The 27,072-nt window shown below is 38.7% G+C and overlaps 1 long non-coding RNA gene across 1 annotated transcript; it reads right to left on the reverse strand.

Moving 5' to 3' along the window:
• Positions 1-211: 211 nt before the first annotated feature.
• Positions 212-3,802, reverse strand: LOC109406461 (uncharacterized). Its single transcript, XR_009997071.1, has 3 exons — positions 3,365-3,802; positions 3,178-3,297; positions 212-3,044 (listed from the first exon to the last, which is right to left on the reverse strand). It is a non-coding gene; the product is annotated as an uncharacterized LOC109406461 (long non-coding RNA).
• Positions 3,803-27,072: the final 23,270 nt, after the last annotated feature.

The raw sequence follows: 27,072 nt of genomic DNA on the forward strand, positions 1-27,072 counted from the left end.
AAGCCAATGTGTATTGATGGCATAATTAATTGATTTTCTGATTGCGAACAATTAGCTGCATAGCTCGCTCGTTACAGGATTCAATTAGTGAGCTGTTCGCTTCTAGATGAGTGCTGCGATGCGACATACTAATGCGTTGCAATTCAGCAATCGGTCTTTGATGTTGTATCGGGTTCAAACGGTGGCCGGGTCACAAATAACCGTACCCGGATAAAAAATACAATAGAAAAACATAGGATTCTAATGTAACATTACCATTGAAAACCATGCTCTCACAATAGAATTCAATGTTAAAATAACAATAGAAAAACAATAGAATCAAATGTTTCTAACAATAGAATCAAATGTGAATGAGCATTTCACATTGAATTGTATAGGTTGTTAAGTATCGTAACAATACAAAAAAGGACTTTTTTCCATACAAGTTTTTTCGCAAAACAGAAGATTCTAATGTAAATCAAATGTAGTTAATACATATACGTGGAATCAAATATACCGTAGATTTTTATGTATTTGTATTGTTTTGAACTGTTAAATATGCCGAGAACTGTCTGTTTTGAAGTGTGATTTTACATTAGATTCAATGGTTTAGTGATGGTTTTCTATTGTGAAACAGAAGATTCTTATGTTTTCGAACTGTTTCAAACAATTAAATGCTCAGTAAACGTATTGTTTTGAGTAATGATTTTATTTATGGTTCCACATTTGATTCAATTGTTTTGGAATTGTTTTCTATTGTAAAACTGAACATACTGTGTGTACTGTGTTTACATTGAATTCAATGGTATGGGTATCGTTTTCTATTGTGATACAGAAGATTCTTATGTTTTCCAATTGTTTCAAACAGTGAATTGCACGGTAAACGTATTGTTTTGAGTAGTAATTTTATTACTGGTTCCACATTTGATTCAATGGTTTGGGAATTGTTTTCTATTGTGACACAGAAGATTCTTATGTTTTGGAATAGTTTTATCTTACAAACGAGCAGTGACTTAATTACACATTAGATTCTATTGTTTTGGAATTGCTTTCAATTGTGATTACGGAACATACTGTTTTGCCCTATCCAATGGTTTGGGAATTGTTTTGTATTGCGAAACAGAAAATTCTAATGTTTTGGAATAGTTTTATCTTACAAACGAATATGGACATTTTGGAATGGTTTGATCTATTTCTGCTTTTTATTTTTGTTACTGATACATAGCTTGAAAAAAAACTGAAAAAGAGTGAATCTGAACTATCTTTATGCATTTAAACTAAAAGCTTGTATATTTTATGCTACATTCAGGGCTACATTTTAAGAACACAGATCGAACAATTATCTAATATTTGGATCAATCTTGTCGTAAATCGAGTAATGTTGATTTGCATTAATGATTGAAGCTTAGGCTCCCATGCCCCACTGGCCAGATAACTGGGTTTAGCAAACTTAGCATTATATGTGGCAACACTCTAAGCGGCATAATGGAACCGTGCCTAAGCGCGCTAAGTGTTATTAGACCACTAATGTAGTTGCATTTAGTGGGTGATGAGGTACAAAAGTAACATTACAGCGTGCTTAATCGTTTTTGTAGCACTCAAAAATACTCGATATACTACAGCTTGAACCTATATTAGAAGATCGTTCGAAGTGTACAAGACATGATTTTAATCCTGATTCATATCCAATGATATAATGGTACATAAATGATTGCACACAATAAGTTTGTAAAATTTGGTCTACACAAGCTTCTAAATAGTTTGAATGAATTTTGAAATATTCGGATCGCTCTTGTCATAGTCCAAGTAACGTCTAATTGCATCAATGGTAGAAGCTTAGGCTCCCATGCCCCACCAGCCAGATAACTGGGTTTAGCAAACTTAGCATTATATGTGGCAACACTCTAAGCGGCATGATGGAACCGTGCCTAAGCGCGCTAAGTGTTATTAGACCACTAATGTAGTTGCATTAAGTGGGTGATGAGGTACGAAAGTAACATTACAGCGTGCTTCACCATTATTGTAGCACTTAAAGACACTTGATGGACTGCAGTTTGGCGAACAAGCATACAAGTGTGTCAAATTTGATAGTTAATCTATGGAAAAATCATCAAATTTAACTCAAATGCATACATGCCCCCACACTTAAAGAGTGAACCTATATTTGAAGACCCATCTAAGCGTCCAAACGCAAATGACGATTTTAAAAATCGAGCTAAAGGTATCTAGCACAGTTATTGGTAAATATAATTCGTTCAGGATATTATACTTTATCATACTGCTCTAAGATCAGAGCAAATTTTAGCTACTAAGTTATACCATAAACTCGACCATAAACATAACTTTTGGAATTCAATAGTGTCAGAATATGTGTTGATCATTTGGATAATGCGCTATAATCTTTTTATAAGCGCTTAAAACTTAATTCTGTATACTCCGCCAGAAACGCTTCACTCACACGGCCTACTGCTGGGCGGGTACCTGTACAAGGGCACTGTTGGACAAGACAAGCAGATCACGCTGGATATTCAGACGATGTACCTTTCGATGATTTAGTACTTCATGGGCGAAGGACGCGGTTGATGGAGGTTGTCCAGAGGAGCGTCACGGTGGTTATGCAGCGGTACAATCTGAAGCAGCAGCTAACGCTGGCGGATGCCGAGACCTTGTTTTGCTCCAAGAGTTGTCGTTGAATAACGACGAGCAAAGTCTCACGAAGAACACCGCTACACCCTGCCTCAGGAAGTGAACCGAAGCGACATCCTCAGCCGAATGTACGATGAAACGCTGGACGTGCTGGAGAGTGCCGAGGTGGTGGACGTTTGCCTGTCGAACGTTGCCAACGCTGTAGTTTACTCCAAGGTTTACTCTACTAGCAAGATTCGCAACGCTCGAGCGTTCTCCGGTTCTGCACATCCATCTGCGTCGTCTGCAATGTGATAGCTTTGCTTCAAATCCAGGCTCTGTCGCTACTCGATAGATCTCTTCACAGCTACATCGACGGTGTGCCGTTTGCGCTCTGCCAGGGGAAAACTGCATGTGTAACACATCTGCTGCTCGCACGTCTGCAATAAATAAAGATTCAGCGTTTACGTTTGTTCGAGGTGCAGCGGGGAGTACAATATATTTTCTTGCTCACGACAGTTCCAGAAGTAGCTAGAGTACACAATATGCGGGTTACTGAATAAAGAATCTTACCCAACAGACTCCTGAAATCATCTGCACGATCCTTTGCATGCGGCGTTTTGCCGAATGGATTCGGTCATAGTGACCAGACTGGAGCCAATTTTGTGCAACGCCGGAAGCCACTGAAACGTACTGTATGGCATAGATGGTTTAATTAAGATTATTATTACTATCATTTGTAAATAAATATGATAATTACCTTTCAAATTGATGAAATGAGTGCTGCATTTTGCTTTTTTTTTCTGTTGCGACTTGCGCTCTAACTCACCGCAACAACAAACACGCTTAAAATTCATAACACAAACGCATGTGAAAGTTACACAAAATCGGCCTAATCCCATGACACTCATCGAGTGCCATGGAGTTCGGTGTGAAACTTAATGATAACAATGGAATCTAATGTTAATCTACTGTATGCCCACAGAAAACACTGTAACAAAGAAATCTTATGTTCATCTACTGTATACCCATATAAATCACTGTAACAATTAAATCTTATGTTGATCTATTGTAATCGTTACGGCAATAGAAATTTTAAAATGTCCTCTACAATACATATACCACAGAAATCATTGTTAACATAAGAATCTATTGTTTTTATATAGTTTGGCCAATAGATTCAATGGTTCATTTTTATACGGGTAGAAACATTAAAATGCAGTGCTTACGCCACATCGAGTGATCCAGATTTGAATAATATTCATTCAAATATTTGAAAAATAACATCAATTACAAATCAGTCCACGGATCTACATTAGTTGAATATAAAGTGAAACAGATTTGAATCACTTGAATATGAAGTGAATAAAACCTGAATTACTATAGAATGTTAATAAATGAATCAAACCTTAAACGATTGTCGTGGGATTTCGGCTTTCAGTCCAAGAAAAGCGTTGATTTTATTATCTCATCGCCAACGTTTCGATCCAGATATTGGGATCTTCTTCAGGGCTTGCGGTTGTTTAATTAGGAAGGTTTTACAAACTACATCTCAACTACACTTACTAGAAATTAATCAATTTGTCTGTTCCCGTGTACATCTCACGGTTGATTGTTGCGTTTTGTTTTGGCACTGCACAAACCTCACTGTGGATTTAAAACCGTTAGAAAAGTAATTTTGGGAACGCGGAATATAAGGGTACGAACTTTACTGCCAGCACCCAGGATACAACCACCCAAACACCACACGCCATACAAATCCCTCAGTAATGTTTGATCAGCTGTTAGCTCTGGTAGTATTGGCAAGTGTCGTGGATCCAGGTGTAGACCTCCCATTTTGTACCATCCACCCACTACATTCAACGGCGAATAATTTATATATGAAGTGAAGCAGACCTGAACCACCTGAATATGCAATAAAATAGAACTGCATCACATCAATGATAACCTTTCAAGACGCGCGCCGTTGTAAAAAGTACAACACTACCAAAAACCTCGCTCGTCGTATACGGCGCGTGTGCGGTGCAGTTCCAGCTGCTTGATGGCGCGCGTCCTGAAAGGTTAAGTAAATCAGACCTGGATTACTTGAATATGAAATGAATCGCACCAGAACCAGTTGTATACGATGTGGATCGGACCTTAAAGCTCACTAGCGTAACCTAGCAGAAGAATTGCGAACTAAACTGCTTGATTTATAAAGCAATCGATGTTTTAAACCACTTTGCAGAAGACTTGAACTTTCTATCTTATCGGGATCGCGAGATAGAGTCGGTTAAAATGCGTATTTTTACATGCCCACTACCCAAGTAACAATGAATGCTAAATAGTGAGAGTATTAGCTAAACAATAGCTGGTTATTGGTATCAATGGCTGGACAATGACAGCTGAATACTGGTCTGAAGTATGGCTTGTTCAGCCTTTTTAATCAGCAATACATATATGGCTGAATATCAAGTTGAATAGAATATTATTCATCTGGGTAACCAGCTTTAAAACATACACCAACATCCCAACATGCAGAATTAATAATCTGTTGTTCAACTTTTAATCAAATAACTTTTAATCAAATAATTCCCGATTGCCAGCCATCGCCTTGACTTGTGACCAGGTCAAATTTCTGTCGATTTGTTTGATTTCGTTGTTGAGGCTGCGCCGCCATGAGCCTTTGGGTCTGCCTCTGCTGCGATGTCCTACTGGGTTCCAGTCTAACGCTTGTTTGCAGATTTTGTTTCCGCCCCTGCGTAGAGTGTGGCCGATCCACCTCCACTTTCGCTCCCGAATTTCTGTCGCTATCGGCTTTTAATGACATCGACGATGGAGCTCCACGTTGGAGATCCAATTGTGAGGCCACTATGCACGAATTATATACCGCAGGCATCTATTGATGAAGATAAGCAGCCGTTGCGTGTTCTCCAGTGATACACACCAGGTTTCACTGGCGTTAAACACAGATTTCACGTTCGAGTCAAAAACTCGGATGTTGGTGCGTCGAGAGATAGAGCTGGTGAAATTTGTATTTTTACATGCTTTAGACCGTTCGCAATGCTGTTTTATTTTGTATGGCGAGTTTTAAAATTTTTAAAACTCGCCATACAAAATAAAACAGCATTGCGAACGGCCTTAGAATGCCAAACTGAAGTATGCGATACCCCTACGCCTACATAAGAAACCACGATAATTTGAATTCTTTGAAAACTCATGGTCAATGTTTATTAATTTTAGAACAATCTCAACATGAATTCTCCAAAATACCAAGGAAATTTTACTTCGAATCCATTCAAATCAGTGGTGCAATAGTAGTTGTTTTAATGTTAAGTTCCATCTCGTGACGTCCAATTCGGCACAAATCATTCACTCATCTCCTCCGATGAATCGAGCAATTCTATTGATGGGTGAAACACGAAATCTGCTTTTGAATTTCCAACTTTCGTTAGACAGCATTTTCGTTCACCTGCAAATACCTCACAATAAAACAACGAAAGACAGATGTGCTGTCGAAAGAGCGAAGGGTAAATCCCTTGGGGAATTTCGAGTTGCTTTGCTTCTGACAACGGTTGGTAGGAATTATCTGCTTCATCGAAATGAAACATACGAGATGTGGATCGAAACCTTAGATTCCATTCGCCAGAAAGATGTACGTAGGTACATCGGATGACTATCAAATGATAAAGGATTTTCGGAAAGTGAGAGAAAGAATAATATAAAATATGGTTTCCTCGGATTTCCTTGTTTTACCTATTCAAATTTTATTTTGAAATTATATCTTGCTATCTTATAAACGGAGGCACGTAGTTTATTCTTTTCTGCATGAGATTTGTATGTGATCGGTTTGACGCCTTGATCCAATAGTTGGAGCTAGTGCTTTTTTGCAATGAGAAGAACACGCATTTATAATGACATAAATGTTATTTGAAGTGATTCTGGCAATTGTCAACACTGTAAAGTTTGCCTCAGTTAGATGATAAGCTTATTATGTAGTCATTTCGTACATTTTAAATTAATCTACAAGTGAACGAATATAAGTTCCAAATAGTTTTGAAAAGTTTATTATTCTCACGCATTTGTTCTTTTTTGTATGTAGAAAAACATAAATACTCCAGAGGCTGATAATTTCAATCGTCATTTGCTCTACCATCAACAACGATGTTTACTGCCGCTCTGATATTCCCCAAAGGATATTTTCTCCATTTCAATCGTACTTACCTCAACAGACCAGAATCACTAGCACCAGTACTTACACATTGCTCTCGATTCAAGCATTCTGTACTCTCGATGATGGAGCCGTTTCCATTTGAACTAACCGCCGCACAGTGGCGGGCCTCCATACAAAAGTCGGACAAAACCTCAAATGTTAACCGAAATTGCTAAAATTCACAGGTTATGATGATTTTAGTTCCCTAAATCTATTTCTGATATGGAACTTATCATAGATTTTGATTTTACTATATTAGGGTGGTTCAAAATTTTGAAATCTGCTGATAATGGGAAGCATGTAAAAATAATCGATAATAAGCTATCACGATGTGCTTTCTGAACGTAGGTTTTGATTACCCTTTTAATTTGAGGGTTCTTAAATCATGTATTGGTATTGAAATAAACTAAAATTGTGTATTTGTTGCTGTTAGGGTGGTCCAAAATCTTCAAAAATACATAAATCATTAGAAAAAAAAATCGTTTACCTACGTTTTCTTTCAATGGATCAATTCAGATACACACCAATGTTGGCTGACAAGACGGGGTCTTTTCTCAGGGAATGCCCATAGACCACGTGACATTTTACGGTGGGTGCACGGAGGTGTATTAATTCAATCGTTATGGAGTCAGATAGTCTAATATAGTGAACTGCGTAAAATTTGAACTGCTTTTTATCAATCTCGTTTCAACAACTTCATATATGCTCTTCCGAGATTGGGTTTTAAGGTACATCGATCCCTGTTATCACTTGTGGAAGCAACCGAAACAACCCTATCTATAAACAATTGGCAATTCATATTCGCAATATTGAAGGGAGTTTTTGATAAACGAACCTCAGAGATCGGTAATCATATTTATGAACAGTAGAGTTCCAGCAAATATTTTCAAAATCTGTATCACTCTCTGTGTCGTTCAGTAGAAATGTGTTGAACGAAACTGCATGAATAACATACAATATTTTTTTTTTTTAATTTCTTTGTATTTGTGTATTTTAACTTAATGCTAATTCTTCACAGCATACAATAAAACTTCAAGTTTAAAAAACCAATAAAAGGGGTTTTACTAAAGAGCATAAAATGCTCGTTTCATAAAATTGGTTTTAAAATATTCAAAGATTGCCTTGGCGATCGCGACGTTTACGCAGAAAAATATTTAACGTAGCGTTTATCGCCGTTTGGTGAATTCCTTTTATATTTTATAGATGATTGTTGCTTTGAACTGTAGCGATGTGCGTGTAGTAAAGAATCACGTAGATGTCGACGAATTTGTGTCACTATATATTGAAACTTCGATGAAGATTCGTGAAGAGATTGCTTCCAAGGTTGTTGAGCAATTCTAACGATTAAGATAAATCGAAGAAACAACCAGTTTAAGGGAATCAATGAGCAATGGTTTGTAGTTATTTTTACATGTTTTCACGGTTGTTTTTGCCTTTCTTTTATTTTGATGGTTAAAAGTGTTAGTTGTATCTGGTGAAGCAACATGTGAGTAGTGTCTAAGGAAATAAAGGCTTATTCATACTTAGTCATCACTCCCTTCCTCTCCAGCTTACTGTTTTAAACTGGAGCACCCACCTTCTTGTGGTTTTCTGTCAAAAAATAAAATAATATTAAAAAAAAATAAAAAAAGGCCAAAGCCGTGGCCATTACATTATTTATTACATTTTCCAGATACCAACCCCCCCCCCCCCCCCCTCTTATGACCATCTGACTTGGTGAAAGTCTCGTACAAGAATGAAAATTACACTAAATTGTTAGTATTCTGAAGTCAATTTGAACTATGTGAAGATAAAATTTAAACTTCAAACAATATCACTTCTTCCACAACCATGCGGCTCCATTGTGACCTGATAGAAAAAAAAAAATTTTTCGCGCTTAGCGCAAAAATGCGCAAACAGTGACCTATATAGCCAAAAACTAGTCAAAATTGCACGTCAGATCCGGGATACGGCGTCGTTTTCTGATGTTTCCTAAACAAGTACTGGATCTTTTTAATACGAAGTTTTTCTTCAAAAGTTCATAAAAGTCAATATGTTTGCATATTGTAAAAACATAATAGTTTTGTGATTGAATTCCAAACAACCCCTGAAATGTAATGGTTATTTATACCCAAAAACACAAAACATATTGTCACATTATTCAAGTCTTCCTAACTTTTACAATGACCTCATGAAGGAAGCTCATAAAATAAAGACAAAAAATACTAATATTGTAGCGCATAAAACTTCAACTTTGAAAAAATCTACAAGACTTAATTTTCGACCAAATCTCTTGAAAATTTGGGGTTTTCTTAGTTAAAGTATCTATAATGGAAGAAAAATATTAGAAAAATAAAATATTGAAGTCGATTTTTGAGGTTTTGTCCGGCTTCCGGCCACTGTGCGCCGTTGCCGTCGTCGTACAGAACAGCTTGATGGTGAAGCTTTTAACCTGAGCGATACTTAACTTGTGTTTTGTATCGATGACTTGTTTACCACCAGTAGACCAGCAGATGTAACGAAAGCAAGGGTGTGCGATATGTATATGTCAACTGATTCCACTGATTCCGATATTAGTTGGCACTATTTCAGAAATTCGGAAAAAAGCCAATTTTTTCATATATGAGAAATAACAGACATAACATAACATAACATAACATAACATAACATAACATAACATAACATAACATAACATAACATAACATAGCCGTTTCCATTTGAACTAACCGCCGTTGCCGTCGTCGTACAGAACAGCTTGATGGTGAAGCTTTTAACCTGAGCGATACTTGACTTGTGTTTTGTATCGATGACTTGTTTACCACCAGTAGACCAGCAGATGTAACGAAAGCAAGGGTGTGCGATATGTATATGTCAACTGATTCCACTGATTCCGATATTAGTTGGCACTATTTCAGAAATTCGGAAAAAAGCCAAATTTTTCATATATGAGAAATAACAGACATAACATAACATAACATAACATAACATAACATAACATAACATAACATAACATAACATAACATAACATAACATAACATAACATAACATAACATAACATAACATAACATAACATAACATAACATAACATAACATAACATAACATAACATAACATAACATAACATAACATAACATAACATAACATAACATAACATAACATAACATAACATAACATAACATAACATAACATAACATAACATAATAACAAACACACAAATACATACGCTCCCGTTAAAAAGTTTGGGATCACTCCCTCAAAAACATGCCATTTCGTTAGGTCCATATCTCCGCCAATAGATCTCATTCAAAAGATAATAAGTCATTTAAACTTTGAACATGATTTAAATAAAAAAAATGTTTGTATGTTAACTAAACCCAAAGTTGCCAAATTTTCTAAAAAATGAATATAAACTTACGGCAAAGTCGCTAGAAATTGAGTCGACCAAATTTTAGGATGGGAGCGATAATATAACCTTTTTTCTATTAGCTTTCAACTGCTTTTAATTAAACTTAGTAAAAATCTAGAAAAGAAGTTATTAAGTAAACTAACTCTTGATGTCATCGACCAAAAGTTTGGGGTCATTATCATAAAACATGGAACTTGTGATTTGTTGATATCGTTGTCATCTTTCATACATTCTTAATTCTTTCTGGCTTGTTTGAAACATAATGAATAATACTTACTGCATAGACATTGAACCACGGCCATAGCGAGGTAGCCCCGGTGACGAACGACGAACTCATTGTAACAGCGAAGTCGCTTAAGTTGAACAAGGCTCCGGGTCCAGACGGTATCCCGACATTAGCCATCAAGACGGCCATCGAGGCCAAGCCTGACATGTTCAGAATGGCTATGCAGATGTGCCTAGACAGAGGCGAATTTCCGGAGAGGTGGAAAAGGCAAAGATTGGTTCTTGTGGAGCGGACCTGGTGTGATGGTTAGAACACTTGACTATCACGCCGAGGACCTGGGATCGAATCCCACTCCCGACAAACTCGCAAAATGTGAGTTCTTCCTTCGGAAGGGAAGTAAAGCGTGGGTCCCGAGATGAACTAGCCTAGGGCTAAAAATCTCGTTAATACAGATATAAAAAAAAAAAAAAAAGATTGGTTCTACTGCCCAAACCCGGGAAGCCACCTGGCGACCCGTCGGCATACAGACCTATCTGCCTGCTGGACACCGTCGGAAAACTGTTGGAACGGATCATTCTGTCGAGGCTGATGGTCTATACCGAGAAACCCGATGACTCTGGTCTCTCGGATAACCAGTTCGGCTTTCGGAAGGGTCGATCGACGGTGGACGCTATTAGGGCTGTAACCAAAACGGCCGAAATAGCCGAGGAAGGCGAGAGGAGCTACAAAATCACCGCAGGGGTACCGCAGGGGTCCATCTTGGGCCCGGTACTATGGAACGCGGCGTATGATGGCGTACTGAGGCTCAAACTTCCACCGGGCGTAAAGCTGGTCGGCTTCGCCGATGATATTACCCTCGTGATATACGGCGAGTCGATAGAGGAAGTGGAATTGACAGCAACTCACGCAATTGGCATAGTGGAGGATTGGATGAGGTCGAGACATTTGGCACTCGCGCACCACAAAACGGAGGTGGTGGTGGTAAACAACCGCAGGTCTGAACAGCAGGCAGTGGTCACCACAGGTGGATGCACGATCAACTCTAAGCGCTCACTGAAGCAATTGGGGGTCATGATCGACGATAAGCTGAAATTCGGAAGCCACGTAGAATATGCCTGCAAAAGGGCAAGCATGGCGATAATGGCATTGTCAAAGATAATGTCAAACAGCTCGGCAATAGTCTCGAGTAAGCGTAAGCTGCTCGCGGCAGTAGCGGTCTCCATACTACGGTATGGCGCTGCTGCATGGTCGAAGGCGCTAGTGGTTAACCGAAATGTGAAGCGACTTGAGAGTACCCACAGGCTGATGTGCCTTAGGGTGGTGAGCGCATACCGCACGGTCTCAAAGGACGCGGTATGTGTGCTAGCGGGCATGATGCCCATAGCTTTAGTGGTGGCAGAGGATGAAGAATGCTTCGAGCGACGCGGCATAAGAGGCGCGAGGCGTATCGCCAGAACCTCGTCTATGCTGAAGTGGCAGAGCGAATGGGATTCCTCCAGCAAGGGTAGATGGACACACAGGCTCATACCGAGCGTGTCCAAGTGGATGAGCAGGCCCCATGGCGAGGTGAATTTTCACTTAACTCAATTTCTGTCAGGCCATGGGTGCTTTAGGTGGTATCTGCACAGATTCGGACACGCAGGCTCCCCCGCATGTCCGGAGTGTGCAGACTGCGACGAGACCGCGGAGCATGTGCTCTTTGAATGTCCACGTTTCGTGGAGCAAAGGTCGAGTATGCAGGAGGTATGCGGTAGAGATATCACGCCTGACAACATTGTTGAAAGGATGTGTATGGGGGCGGACAAGTGGGACTCCGTTACTTCCACGGTTTCTCGAATCGTACTTGAACTACAGAGTTAATGGCGAGCCGAATAACAGCTAGTTGAGTTGCCCCCCCCCCTTCCCCATCCAGGAGCTCGAGTTCAACGGGTAGTCTAAGTACTAGCCAGGACCCGAGCCTCTAGGGGAGAGTGAACAACTTAAGGCGGTAGCTGGTGGAACGCTTACTATTAGAGTGTACTCATATTTGTTAAAATTCACATACTAAAACTGAACTGAATTGCCTCATTTTTGAAATGTGGAGAAATGTGTTAACTTGACATAAAAGGGGGATTCACGTTTGCTCCCATCGCGGCGGTGTTTGGCAGCGGTTTGATGCAGGATGGTGCAGCACTTTTCATCTCATTGGTGGGGCTCGCGTGGCTGGAATGCTGTGTTGCGACAGTGTTGGTGTTGTATTTTCGTTAGTTGGTAGAACTTCGAGGCTGTAGGTTTGTTTTATTGTGTTGTTTTTTTTACGCATGGCATTGTTTTGAAGGCAAGCAGAGGCGGTGGCAAGCGGATAACAGGCAAGGTCGGTGTGCATCGCAGCTGTGAATGGAGAACACGATTTGACATTCGTCGTAATTTTATGCGTGGAGTTCTTGTGTGGCTTTCGGCTTTGGATTAGCTCTGAGCGGCCGTTACAGCTGTTATTGTTCTTGACACGGCGTATACCGGGGGAAGCTAGGTTGAAGTATGAATCCTAACGATTCTGCGCACGCAAACCCGAAACAGTAAATATCAATAACCTTCGCATTGCAGTTGTTTTGCAAAGAACTTGTTGGCTTCTTTTCTGTGTTCCAGTCTCCATTCCTGCATTCATGTCTGGTGGTTAAAAATGTGTGTTTCCCTCTGCTAAAATAAATGTAATTGGCTATTGTCCGGATTCTATAGGAGCTGAAACCATATAATCTTACCCGACAGGGTAAGCCGATGGTGAATTCCCCTGAGAGGGTAAGCCATAATAAAAAAGCGAATTCCCCCGAGAGGGTAAGCTGACGGCAAATTCCCCCGAGAGGGTAAGCCGGTGGTGAATTCCCCCGAGAGGGTAAGCCATAATAAAAAAGCGAATTCCCCCGATAGGGTAAGCTGACGGCAAATTCCCCCGAGAGGGTAAGCCGGTGGTGAATTCCCCCGAGAGGGTAAGCCATAATAAAAAAGCGAATTCCCCCGAGAGGGTAAGCTGACGGCAAATTCCCCCGAGAGGGTAAGCCAGTGGTGAATTCCCCCGAGAGGGTAAGCCATAATAGAAAAAGCGAATTCCCCCGAGAGGGTAAGCTGACGGCAAATTCCCCCGAGAGGGTAAGCCATAATAAAAAAAGCGAATTCCCCCGAGAGGGTAAGCTGACGGCAAATTCCCCCGAAAGGGTAAGCCGGTGGAAAATTCCCCCGAGAGGGTAATCCATACTAAAAAAAGCGAATTCCCCCGAGAGGGTAAGCTGACGGCGAATTCCCCCGAGAGGGTAAGCCATAATAAAAAAGCGAATCCCCCCGAGAGGGTAAGCTGACGGCAAATTCCCCCAAGTGGGTAAGCCGGTGGTGAATTCCCCCCCCAAGTAGCACCTGCAACTAAAACAGAAATGATCATCGTTGCAAACATGTTGCAACTGAGTTTTCATGAAACAACGGATGTTTTCATTCGGATTCAGAAAATAAAAACATGTGAAACAAAATTAAAACCTATTAAAATCCTGTTGTTAAAGCCAAACTGAGGTATAACATATTTATAACAACTAGCGCAATGTAAATAAACGTCACCGTTAGTTGAAACTTGCGAAACCAATTTGTAACTGAGGTATAATCTGATTGTTTCAACGAATCTTAGTTACGACCGTTTACAAACCAAAACAACCAAAACATTGATACTGATTGTTATAAACTTGTTTACTTGGAACTAATTTAGAACATAACGAAAAATTTTGACAGAAGGGATGGAAGCTGAAAAATGTGCGACAAAAGATTTTTGAAAGCATAAAAATAATAAAATTCACTATAAAAATTTTAATGTTGCCAAATAAAACGAAGTCATGTACAAATAAAATGTATCATTTTCTTCATAAATTTTTCAATATATTCAATAACTTTATTAAATTAAAGTGGCCAGAAAATTAATTCGAGGTAAAACATTTTTGTTTCATTACAAAAATGCAAGTTTTTTTTTCATATTTAAACAATTGATTCATTATTATACCATAGTTGCTCTACATTAAATTGAAATAACATCATAAACATCAGTAAGTTGCTCAATAAAGAACTAATACATTATGCCATTCCTTCTTCAAACCAAGAATAAAAAAGCACTGGTAACTGCTTCATTTGTTGTTAAATTCTGCACTATTTACATAGCACAGAACGACTGGCATTGGCGAATCTTGCTTTTTCTTTTTTCTCATCCTTGATAAACACGTGAAAGAGCGGGATGTAAAGGGGTGCCGAGGAATCCCTTTCCATCCTTCTCTTTCTCGTGTGTGTTAGTAGAGTGAGCAAGAAAAAGCTAGACTCGCCAATGACGACTGGTACCCCTTGGTTTGAATACATGTTACATTCGGACTGGATAGTGGTGTTTTGAAGCTTCCTAAATATATCTGGCGAAAAGTTGCAGCATTTTTTCGAACCAACTTTGATTCCTAATCAGGCAAAGTGTCAGACACAGCATTCCGTTTCTTAATATATGATACGGAAGTTTTACCATCTTCTTTTGATCATTACAATGAAACAGGAGTTCTACAGCACTTCCACAGTTGCTAGCAGAGTACTTAGATAAACTTAGAAATAGTCATAATATATTTAGGGGCTATCCCTAAATTACGTAATAGTATGAGGTGAGATGGGGTTTGGAAATCTTATGCTCCGTACTGAAAAAAATTAAAATAGGGGAGGGGAGATTCAAAAAATGATCAAATTTCTTTTCGTAACAAATGGACATTCTCCTGATTGTCGACGAGAAGTAAACGTCCAAGTGTTAACATTTTTTAGTTGTTTATGTCCTACCGTGTGAAGCAATGTTGTCCTTGACATGATTTAGCAAGTAAAACTCTAAACTAATTTTCAGCATTTTACGGGTGCATAAAATAAGCTGCTGAAATGAACTCAGTCAAAGCAATATGGCGCGTACATTTTTACTACAAATGTCCAAATTTTCACTCGCCGAATGATAAGTAGACTGAGGCGCGTTGGAAAGATTGAGCCAGAATGCATGATTTACCAATAAATCATTAGCGGCACAAAAATTCACGTTCTCGTTCAGCATTTTTTGCGGTAAATTTTACCCACACAATTATTAATCACATTGATGAAACTGTTGACGCATAGTCACAGTGACGAATGCGATGACTAGCTGACTAGTTGTCGAATTGGTCACAATTTGTAAGTCGACCATGAGTTGTATCTCGGTTGTAAATCGATTGCGAATTGAAACCGTTTCAAACACGAATGGATGTTTTATATTGACTCCACCTCTTGCGCTTTATTCGTTGTAATTTAGTCGTTAATAAGACGATTGGTACAAAGGGCACAACATTCAATGTAGTTGCATTTAAATCATAGGAACTTATTAACGTCCAAGTGTGTTGCTTGGGCCGAGAGGGTAAGCCATAATAAAAAAAGCGAATTCTCCCGAGAGGGTAAGCTAACGGCAAATTCCCCTGAGAGGGTAAGCCATAATAAAAAAGCGAATTCCCCCGAGAGAGTAAGCTGACGGCAAATTCCCCCGAGAGGGTAAGCCGGTGGTGAATTCCCTCGAGAGAGTAAGCCATAATAAAAAAAAGCGAATTCCCCCGAGAGGGTAAGCTGACAGCAAATTCCCCCGAGAGGGTAAGCCGGTGGTGAATTCCCCCGAGAGGGTAAGCCATAATAAAAAAAGCGAATTCCCCCGAGAGGGTAAGCTGACGGTAAATTCCCCCGAGAGGGTAAGCCGGTGATGAATTCCCCCGAGAGGGTAAGCCATAATAGAAAAAGCGAATTCCCCCAAGAGGGTAAGCGGACGGAAAATTCCCCCGAGAGGGTAAGCCGGTGGTGAATTCCCCCGAGAGGGTAAGCCATAATAAAAAAAAACGAATTCCCCCGAGAGGGTAAGCCATAATAAAGAAAAGACGAATTCTCCCGAAAGGGTAAGCTGACGGTAAATTTCCCCGAGAGAGTAAACCAGTGGTGAATTCCCCTGAGAGGATTAACCATAGTAAAAAGTGAATTACTCCGAGAGGGTAGGCTGATGATGATAAAAATAATAATGCGATATGATGAGAGATAAGAGCAGAGGTGAGAGATTATAAAGGAGAGATGATAGATGAGAGATCATAGATGAGATGAGAGGTATAGGATAAGGAAAAGCTGATAATAATGAAGGATAAGAGATGAGAGATGATGATCAAAGATTAGAGAAGAGATAAGAAAAAAAATGAGACACCATGGTGATGAAGTGAAGGATGTGAGATTTGAGATGAGAGATTAGAGTTGACAAAAACGAGAGGTAAGAGATGAGAGACGATGATGACGAGAGATGACAGATGAGAGATGAGATCGGCACTGTGCTAAAGGTAAAAAAAACAGATGTGAAAATGTCTTGGAAAATGCAATAAGTGACAAAGACGATGGTTGGAAATGAGGATAACTGGCCCTATAGACAGCGGTTGACAGCTGATGGATGCGACCAGAAAAGAAGATAAAGAAGAAGAAGAAATGAGGATGATTACGATGGTGATGATTGATAATGATGATAGATAAAAGATGAGAGATGAGAAATGAGAGATAATAGATGGCAGATTAGAGATGATGACAAGAAGATATATTGATGATGCTGATGATGATGATGGCGATGCGAGATGAGAGGTGACAGATGAGGAACGAAAGATGAGAAATGGTAAATGAGAGATGAGAGGTGATGATGATAAGATATGCCGATAATCATGATGATGGTGATGAGAGATGAAATATGAAAGAAGGTGATGATGATTAGATGAAAGATGACTGATGAAAGATGAGAAATGAGATATTACAGATGAAAGATGAGTAATAAAAGCTGAGAGATAAAAGACGAGCGATGAGAGATGAGAAATTAAAGTTTAGAGATGTGTTATGAGAGATGAGAGCTGAGAAATCAAAGATGAGGGACTAAAGATGAGAGATGGTACATGAGAAATGAAAGATGTCATTGGTGAGAAATGAAAGATGAGAGATAAGCTAGGAGATAAAAGACAAGAGATGATGCTGATCAAAGATACTGATGATGAAGGATGAGCGATGAGAGATAAGAAAGAAGAATTGATAGATGATAATGATGAGAATGGCATAACTGGTAAAGGTTAAAAAAAAATAAGGTAGTAAAAGTGATAAAGAAGGTGGTTGAAAATGAGGATCATTTTTAGAACAAAGGCATCTATAAGTTGTAGTACGATACAGTGAAATGTAAACGAACTGAAATGAGAAATAAATGGGAGATTAGAGATCATGATAAGAAGATATGTTGTTGATGATGATGATGATGATGATGATGATGATGGTGATGGCAATGAGAGATGAGAGGTGACAAATAAGGGACGAAAGATGAGAAATGGTAAATAAGAGATGGAAGTTGATGATGATAAGAGTTGCCGATGATGATGATGGTGGTGATGAGAGATGTAATATGAGAGAAAATGATGATGATGGGATGAAAGATGACAGATGAAAGATGAGAAATGAGAGATTACAGATGAAAGATGAGTAATAAGAGCTGAGAGATAAAAGACGAGCGATGAGAGATGAGAAATTAAAGTTGAGAGATGTGTGATGAGAGATGAGAGCTGAGAGATTAAAGATGAGAGATGAAATATGAGAGAAGATGATCATGAGAGATGAAAGAAGAAAGATGATAATAGAGAGATTACAGATAAAATATGAGAAATAAGAGATGAGAGATGAAATATGAGGGACGAAATATGAGAGATGAAAGATGATAGATGAGAGATGAGAAATGAAAGATGATAATGATAAGAGATAAGAGACAAGAGATGATGCTGATGAACGATGCTGATGATGAAAGATAAGATATGGTGATGGGCGGTGAGTGAAAGAGACAAAAAAAAGAGATGATAGACGATAATATTGAGAAATGAGAGATTGGCATGACTGTGGTGAAGGTTAAAAAAATAAGGTAGTAAAAGTGACAAAGAAGATGTTTGAAAATGAGGATGATTGTGATGGTGATGATTGATAATATCGTCTTTAGATCGAAGGCAATTATAAGTTGCAGTACAATATAGTGAAATGTAAACAATCTTTATAGTGTTGATTGAAAAATTGAGGTGAGAGGGGAGAGTGAAGATGATAAGAGATGAGCGATGAGCAATGAAAGCTAAGCGATGAAAGCTGAGCGATGAGAGACAAGAGTTGAGACATGAGAGATTGCAGATGAAAGATGAGAAATGAATGATAAGATGGTAGATGAGAGATGAGAAATGAAATATTATAATGATGAGAGATGAAAGATGAGAGATAAGAGACAAGAGATGATGCTGATGAACGATGCTGATGAACGATGCTGATGATGAAAGATAAAGCTATGGTGATGAGCGATAAGAGAAAAGAGATAAGAGACAAGAAAGAAGAGATGATAGACGATAATAATGAGAAATGAGAGATTGGCATGACTGTAGTAAAGTTTTTAACCTTTAAATAAGGTTATAAGTGTGACAAAGAAGGTGTTTGAAAATGAGGATGATTGTGATGGTGATGATTGATAATATCGTCTTTAGATCGAAGGCAATTATAAGTTGCAGTACAATACAGTGAAATGTGAACAATCTTTAAAGTGTTGATTGAAAAATTGAGGTGAGAGGGGAGAGTGAAGATGATAAGAGATGAGCGATGAGCGATGAAAGCTGAGCGATGAGAGACAAGAGTTGAGACATGAGAGATTGCAGATGAAAGATGAGAAATGAGTGATGAGAGATGGCAGATAAGAAGTGAGCGATGTGATTGGTATTACTGTGCTAATGATAATGATTGATAATGATGATAGATGAGAAATGAGAGATGTGAGTTATAAGATGGGAGATAAGAGATTATGATGATGGTGGTGATGAGAGATGTGAGATTAAAGGTGACAGATGATAGATAAGTCATGAGAGATGAGAGATAATAATGATGAGAGATGAAATATGATGGACGAAATATGAGAGATGAAAGATGGTAGATGAGACATGAGAAATGAAAGATGATTTTGATGAGAGATGAAAGATGCGAGATAAGTTAAGAGATGATGCTGATGAGAGATGCTGATGATGAAAGACGAGAGATGGTGATGAGCAACGAGAGAAAAGATATGAGAGATAATAAAGAAGAGATGATAGGCAATGAGATATAAGAGATTGACATGACTGTGGTGAAGGTAAAAAAATAAGGTAGTAAATTCACAAAGAAGGTGGTTGAAAATGAGGATGATTGTGATGGTGATGATTGATAATATCGTTTTTAGAACGAAGGCAATTATAAGTAGTAGATACAGTCAATGAATTAACTACATCGGCTGTTTTCCTACTCTCCGCATCGACCAATGTGGCGCTAGCTTCTATGCGCAAAATATCGCTAAAAGTATATCGCAAAAATATTGTATGGCGAATACCATCTAAAGGCAAATTCTTTAAAGTGGAACACATTATTCGAAAAAATATTTGGTAGTGGTTGTGCACAATGGTGACCACTATTAAGCCTACCAAATATTTTTTCGGGAAAAGCTTTGTATTTCAAGTAATTCAAGTTTAGATGCATTTCGCCATACAAAATTAAATTGATTTACTCCTGCTGAACAACTGTGGCTGCGCGCAAAGCGGGTAGTCCATTGTAAACGAACTTAATAATTTTGATTGAAAAATTGAGGTGTGAGGCAAGGTGAGAGGGGAGAGATGAAGATGATGAGAGATGAAAAGATGAGGGACGAACGATAAGAGATGGTGGATGAGAGTTGAGAAATTTATTTATTTATTTATTATTAATTATTTGTTATGAGAGATGAGAAATGAAAGAAGATAATGATGAGGGATGAAAGACGATGATGAGAAGATGAGAGATGATGACGAGCGATGAGAGACGAGAGAAGAAAGAAGAGATGATAGACGATAATAATGAGCCATGAGCGATTGGCATGGCTGTAATAATAATTAAAAAAACGGTTATACAATTGACAAAGGTGGTTGTAAATAAGAATTATTCTGATGGTGATGATTGATAATATCGTTTTCAGAACAAAGGGAATTGTAAGTTGTACTACAACAAAGGGAAATGTAAACGAAGTGATATTGTTAATTGAAAAATTTAAACTTTTAAATTAATGACAGAGTAGAACAGGGGGAGAATGTAGGGGTTGAGAGGGGTACCGAGCAAAGGATAAACAGGGCATATAGCATTAGCAGCAATGATGCGCTACCAGATAAACAAAGCAAACGAAACAAACGATCAAGATGAAATGAAACTTCAGTCTTGTAAAGTATTTCGTACGAGTAGGTTGCGTCATTCGCAATCTTCCTCGTAGGTGCAGAGTTTCGGTCGGCGGAATTGGCTGGACCGGAATGCCACGGTGTCCGCCTGGACACGACATTATAGTTTTTCATATGAGCGGGAATCACATTTCCATTTTGGGGTAACTTTGATAATGCCCTGAAAAACACATCAAATCATGAAAAATAATCACAGATTAAAATCTTAGGAGTATGAGCATGATGAAAGAAGCCTTGTGGAATATATCAGATAGAATTTTAATATCAAAACATTGATTTTTACTGAATTCTACATATAAAAATGTGTTTGTGGAGTACTGAGTGAAAAACACAGTGAATTTAGCTATCAAAAATCATTATCTTTGTAAAAATATATGTATAACGGTACATCAACATATGATTACATGTTATTCATGGTGAGTTCTCTTATTTTTTGGGTTGTTTTTTAATGTTTTATTAACAAATTTTGAACAACACTGATTTAGGGTACGTTCAAATATTACGTAACGCTAAGGGGGGAGGGAGGGGGTCTAGCGCTGTGTTACGCTTCATACAAAATTTCAAAATTTCCCATACAAAAGTTGTTACGTGGGGGAAGGAGGGGGTCCAAAATTGTCAAATTTAGCGTTACGTAATATTTGAATGAACCCTTATCTACAGGATATTACAAAGGCATTGCATACTTTTAGGCGTTTATCAATGTATGGAGATTTATGCCACAATTTACAAAACTGCTTCCATTTCGTACAAACACAATTCGTTAAAAGATTCAAGGCCAGATTTAGAATCTACTATGATGATTCTAACGAGAATAAGAGTCCATTCATTGAAAAAATAGTTGTAACGAAGTCGTATAGCAGATTGTTTGAAGGGGTTGACAAATGACAAAAATATCAACCATTTTTATTTCTTGTCCAAAAAGTTGTATTTAAACTAGGTTTTAATGAAAATACGTCTCAGATGAACTTTCATATGCATAGAATCGATCTACGTTTGCCTTTTTTTTAACTGATTGAAGGAATCATAGATATAAGATAACCTATGACAGGCTGTCGCACTATCAAAGTTACCCGCATTATCGAAGATACCCCGTTTTACGGTACCCCTAATATTTTAATATGTAAAAATAGTTGAATACGTTAAGTTAAAGTCATCATACATAAATCTAGTTAAATATCTTTGAAATGCACCAAAAAGAATTAAATTGAATGAAAGATGACAAAAAAATCCATGTTTTACGACAGTGACTCCCCATCATATTGAGGGATGGCCCCAAACTTTTAGTCGATGACATCAAGAGTTAATTTACTTAATAACTTTTTTTCCTAGATTTTTTAGCCAAGTTCGGTAAAAAGCAGTTGAAAGCTAATAGAAAACAGGTAATATTACCGCTCTCATCTTAAAATTTGCTCGTCCCAATTTCCAGTGACACTGTCTGGACGTAAGCTGATATTATTTTTTTAGAAAACTTGGTAACTTTGGGTTAAGTTTACATTTCACAAATATTTTTGTAAAAGTTTCACCTAAATCATGTTGAAAGTTACTTTGACTTTTTATCTTTTGAATGAGACCTGGGGTTTTGAAATCGGACGCAAACTGGTGGAAATATGTTCCTAGAAAAATGACCTGTTTTTGAGGGGGGTGTGATCCCAAACTTTTGATCGGGATTATTTTCTAAAAAACAGCACTAAGCATACCCAAGTAACACAGAAAACATCTTCAGAAATCAAACCATCAAGAGAAGCTATATAATTGCATTATAAGTGCATCAGAAAACATCTTATGTTATTTTAAAGATTGTTTAATGTTGGCGAATGACAAAGAGCAAACAAATATTAATAGATTCGAATTGCAAAGAAATACGTTGATAATACAATTATTTCACACTTTTAGAGCATTAGCCATCAATCAGCATTCACTTTTGACAGCAGCCAATGTGTATGTACCCACTTCATGAGACTTTGTGGTTTGATGATGCGAGAACGGAGTGCGGCTATATGTTACATTCAGGAAAGCCACCGCAATGATGTGAGAATAAACATGCCAACAGCAGGATTTTAACTCAGTTCCAATGCGGTCAACAGTCTGATATCTTGCAAAGTTTCCTTGAATAACCAAGTACCCCCGCGAAAAGCTGCAGCTGTGATTTCGCCCGGTTCACCTTTCCATCATTTCCCGTTCTCACGTGACATTCTCACGTAAAAGATCCTATACCGATGATCAACCCAACACAAATCTGGAAGCGTCCGATCGGTCGACTTACACTAGCGTTACGCTCCATTAGCAATCCCAAATCATCAACCAGGAATCATCCGACGAATCTACGCACATCAACCACCGAGGCTTCCAAAGCACCAATCTCGTGTGATTCGTTGTCTATCATTGATTGCGTTGCCGAACTGCTGGTTAATTCTTCCAACACGCGAACAGATTCACGGATCAGCATTTGTAGCAGACATGGGATAGTCGATTCTGATCATTCACTGTGAATTTGCAATCTATAATCTATGGCAACGAAATTCCGGACCATCAGCAGAGCGATTTGTTTTTATTTACTGTTGATAGAATTTTGACGTTATGACAGATAAAGCCAGGCCAATAAACCTGTTCTAATGTAGTTATTTTGACGTTGTAATTATGATCGCAAAATATGCTTATATGTAAGTATGTAGAAAAGATGTTATCAAGGCGTATTATTAACGTCTTAAAACATTTCTTGCGCAAACTGTTGTATTGCTGCTCGTAAGACATAATTTCGAAGCAATTTCAACTAACTTTTCAATCGAAATACAAAAATTGTCATTAGAAAATGAGATGAATTACAGTACCGACTAAATAAATGAGTACACAATCAATATTATGTCACAAACTAAATAACATTTACATACATTAACCATCTTATGGAAAACTGCTTTTTTGTTTCACAATCAATCCATGAACCGTATTCAGTTAGTAATAAACCATGGATTTTATTATAATTATGATTGAAGATTGAATATTATTCAGGTTTTTTTGAATAGCACTGTAAGCTTCATCAATCATCTGCCATATTGCATTTTCGCGTGCATTATGAAAAAAATCGTGAAAACGGCATCAAATATCTGATTTAGGCCACAGATTTGGATTCAACCTAATGGCGCATGAATTATACATGAGTAAAATTATAGGTTTCGCCATAAATCTTGAAGCGCACAAAACACAATACCAACGCCACTAGGAATAATCCATTATTCATAAATAACTATAGTTTGTTGTCCGAATTAAAGAAATAACATGTCGACTCCATCCATGACTCGATCACTTGGAAAGCCTTTTTATGATTCAGAAGCTAACTGCATAATTCCGAAAGAAAAAAATCTATTTGTTGTTGTTTTTTTTCTGTCAATTTTTTCACTACACACCGTCAGGCTTACCAACAGGTAGTATAAGTGGATTTTTCAAGCTATATAACATCAATAAAAACCTAATTACAAAAGTTAAAATGAATCGCAATACTAACGTTTTTTACAGGTTGAATATTCTAAAATTAACTTTATTCTAACCTAAGAATGTGATTGTGTTATGAGCGTATTATGCAAGTTAAACAATCATCAAATAACTTGGTTTAAATAAATCAATATTATAGAGTAGGTTAGAACGTACCGTGGGAGTACAATTGGTGTGTTGTGAAACATCTTATATAACTTGTAAGATGTTTTATAAGCTGCCATTTTTTGCGCTGTTTTGATTATATAAGTGTTCGATATAAAGTTAATAATTCACGAAAAAATCAGTCGATTAGGTATGATTCGTGAATTATAAACTAATATAAAACAAGTTGTGTTACTTGGGATACACTCTTTGTTTGAGCTGTTCGGCCAATATAGAGTATGTTATTTCTTCAAAATCCCTGCGTTTATTAACACCCGAGGCGAAGAATAGTATCATAGTGATAACTAAAAGTAGAGTTGATGATGGAGCTAAAAAAAGCTTCATCAGAAATTTGTTATTATTATTATTATTATTATTATTATTATTATTTATTTATTTTTTTTCCATCTGACTGTTGTCTACATGAAAGTTTTGTAACTACGGAGACTTATGGGGCTGCTCCGCAGCCACAGTTGCTCCCAATTACTCCCGGTTTCAAGCTCAGTAGCATGAGACCCCTCGAGCTGGGTCTCAGGGCCGGCATGCTACTCGGTAATCGGAGGGGCTTCGCGGACAAAGTATGAAAATACAAGAAGATTCACATTCTTAACATTTATTAAACTTTCTGTGGCGTGTGGGTGTGGGAATAACAATTCTAGTGTGGCGTGTAAGTGAGACTTCCGTACTGTGGTACTCACGACCGCTGCTGCAGATGCTTCCGCGTCGTCGCTTTGGCCCACACGGCTGCTCCTGCACTACCGTGTGGCCGGAATTTTGCCGCCGGGGCAGCTTGGGATCGGTTCAATGGCCGGTACTAGATCGACGGGACCAGCAGGCGTTGCTGGGTGGTGTCGGGCGATCAGGCGTCTTCCCTCGTGGACACGATCGGCCGGCCGTGGCATGGCCACCTTGTTAACGCTTTTGTTAACGCTTTTGCACAGAACTACACTACATGAAATGAACTACACACACGGACGCCTGGTTTACTTCTGATTAATCTTCAGTTTATAAGAAAGGCAGCGCCCATGGGCACTCTTTATTATAGCCTATTCCCTCTCAACGCATAGCGACTGCCATCTTAGCACCAGCTCTCAATTTCCTTTCAACGTAGTCTTATTAACAGCGGTACGGTTACTCGCTAGGGTGGGGCCTACTGTATCTTATATATTAAAAACGTGAATTTTCTACATTAACAAATACTCATACACAAGAAAATCTAAAAATTGGAACCAACCGGTTACAGTTTCTTAATCTAGATCAAATTAGAGTTCGTTACCCGCGTCTTAAACTGGTTGGAGGATTCGCCGAAATCATGGAGATCTTCAACTGCCGAGAATATACGGACCATCGCGGTGAATGGCTGGTTGTAACCAACGGCGGTTCGGTGAAATCTATGCTGAAGCAGGGAACCACCACACAGCATTCTTGGAGCCACACGAATATTCAAAGCGGAAAGAAGTCTAGAGCAGTCTACTTCTCCGTTCAGTAGTTTTGCGATAAAAGTTGCCTGTTGAATTTTACGTCGACGTTCCAGCGTGTCTAATCCTAGCAACCTGCAGCGATCAGCATAGGCAGGCAAATTATGCGGGTCTCTCCAGGGCAAGTTCCGTAACGCAAATCTAACGAACTTGCGCTGCACACCTTCGAGCCTCAAGCTCCAAGTTAGTTGGTGAGGGGTCCAAACAACTGCAGCACTTTCCAGGATAGGTCGTACAAGTGAGCTGTAGAGGGCTTTGAGACAATACGGATCGGTGAAATCTCGGGAAATTTTCGAAATAAATCCCAATTGTCGGTTCGCTTTGGCAATCACATTCGAACGTTGCAGATTGAATGTGAGTTTATGATCCAGAAGGACGCCCAGGTCACTGAAACTTTCCGTTCTTTTCAAAACAACGCCATTGACGGAGTAGTCATGTACAATAGGTCGAGTAGTATGGTGGAAGGACATGACCATGCATTTGGGAACACTCACAGTTAGACGGTTTCGATGGCACCAGTTTACAAATAACTATATCCAGCAGCGATTGTAACCGAATGCAGTCTTCAGCAGTGCGCACGATAAAATATAGCTTCAAATCATCGGCATAGGCGAGTTTGCAACCAGGTCCAAGAAGTAGCAATACATCATTGAAAAACAGAAGAAACAGGAGTGGGCCTAAATTACTTCCTTGTGGAACACCAGATGAGTTTGTGAAGCTTGACGACGAGCAAGAATCAACTTTGATTTGGAGCGTTCTTCCAGTTAAATAGGAGTGAAACCACGATGATAATCGGTTCGACGTGCCTAGCTTGGTCAGTTTCGCCAACAGGATGGTATGATCGATCGAATCAAACGCTGCTTTGATCGGTGTAAATGACATCTACTTGAGTTCCGTTTTCAAGCTGTTCAAAGCACGTCGTACAGAAGTCAAGCAAGTTAGTAGCTACAGAACGACCCGGCATATAACCATGCTGATCTGCAGAAACATAGCGCTTAGCGTGCTCCAAAACCACGTTGCTCACGATCATCTCGAATAGCTTGGATGCTGCAGAGAGGTTAGTGATTCCTCTGTAGCTCTTGACATCGCGCTTTTCTCCCTTCTTGTGAATCGGAATCATGAACGACTGCTTCCAAATCTTTGGGAAATTGGAATCCTCAAACGATTGATTGAAAATACGACAAAGTGGTTCAGCCAAAACTCCAGCACAGCGACAATACACGGCCGAAGGAATCCCATCCGGACCTGGTGAGGAGGTGCACTTCA

The sequence above is a fragment of the Aedes albopictus genome, chromosome 2 (assembly GCF_035046485.1).
Source record: "Aedes albopictus strain Foshan chromosome 2, AalbF5, whole genome shotgun sequence".
Taxonomy (NCBI): domain Eukaryota; kingdom Metazoa; phylum Arthropoda; class Insecta; order Diptera; family Culicidae; genus Aedes; species Aedes albopictus.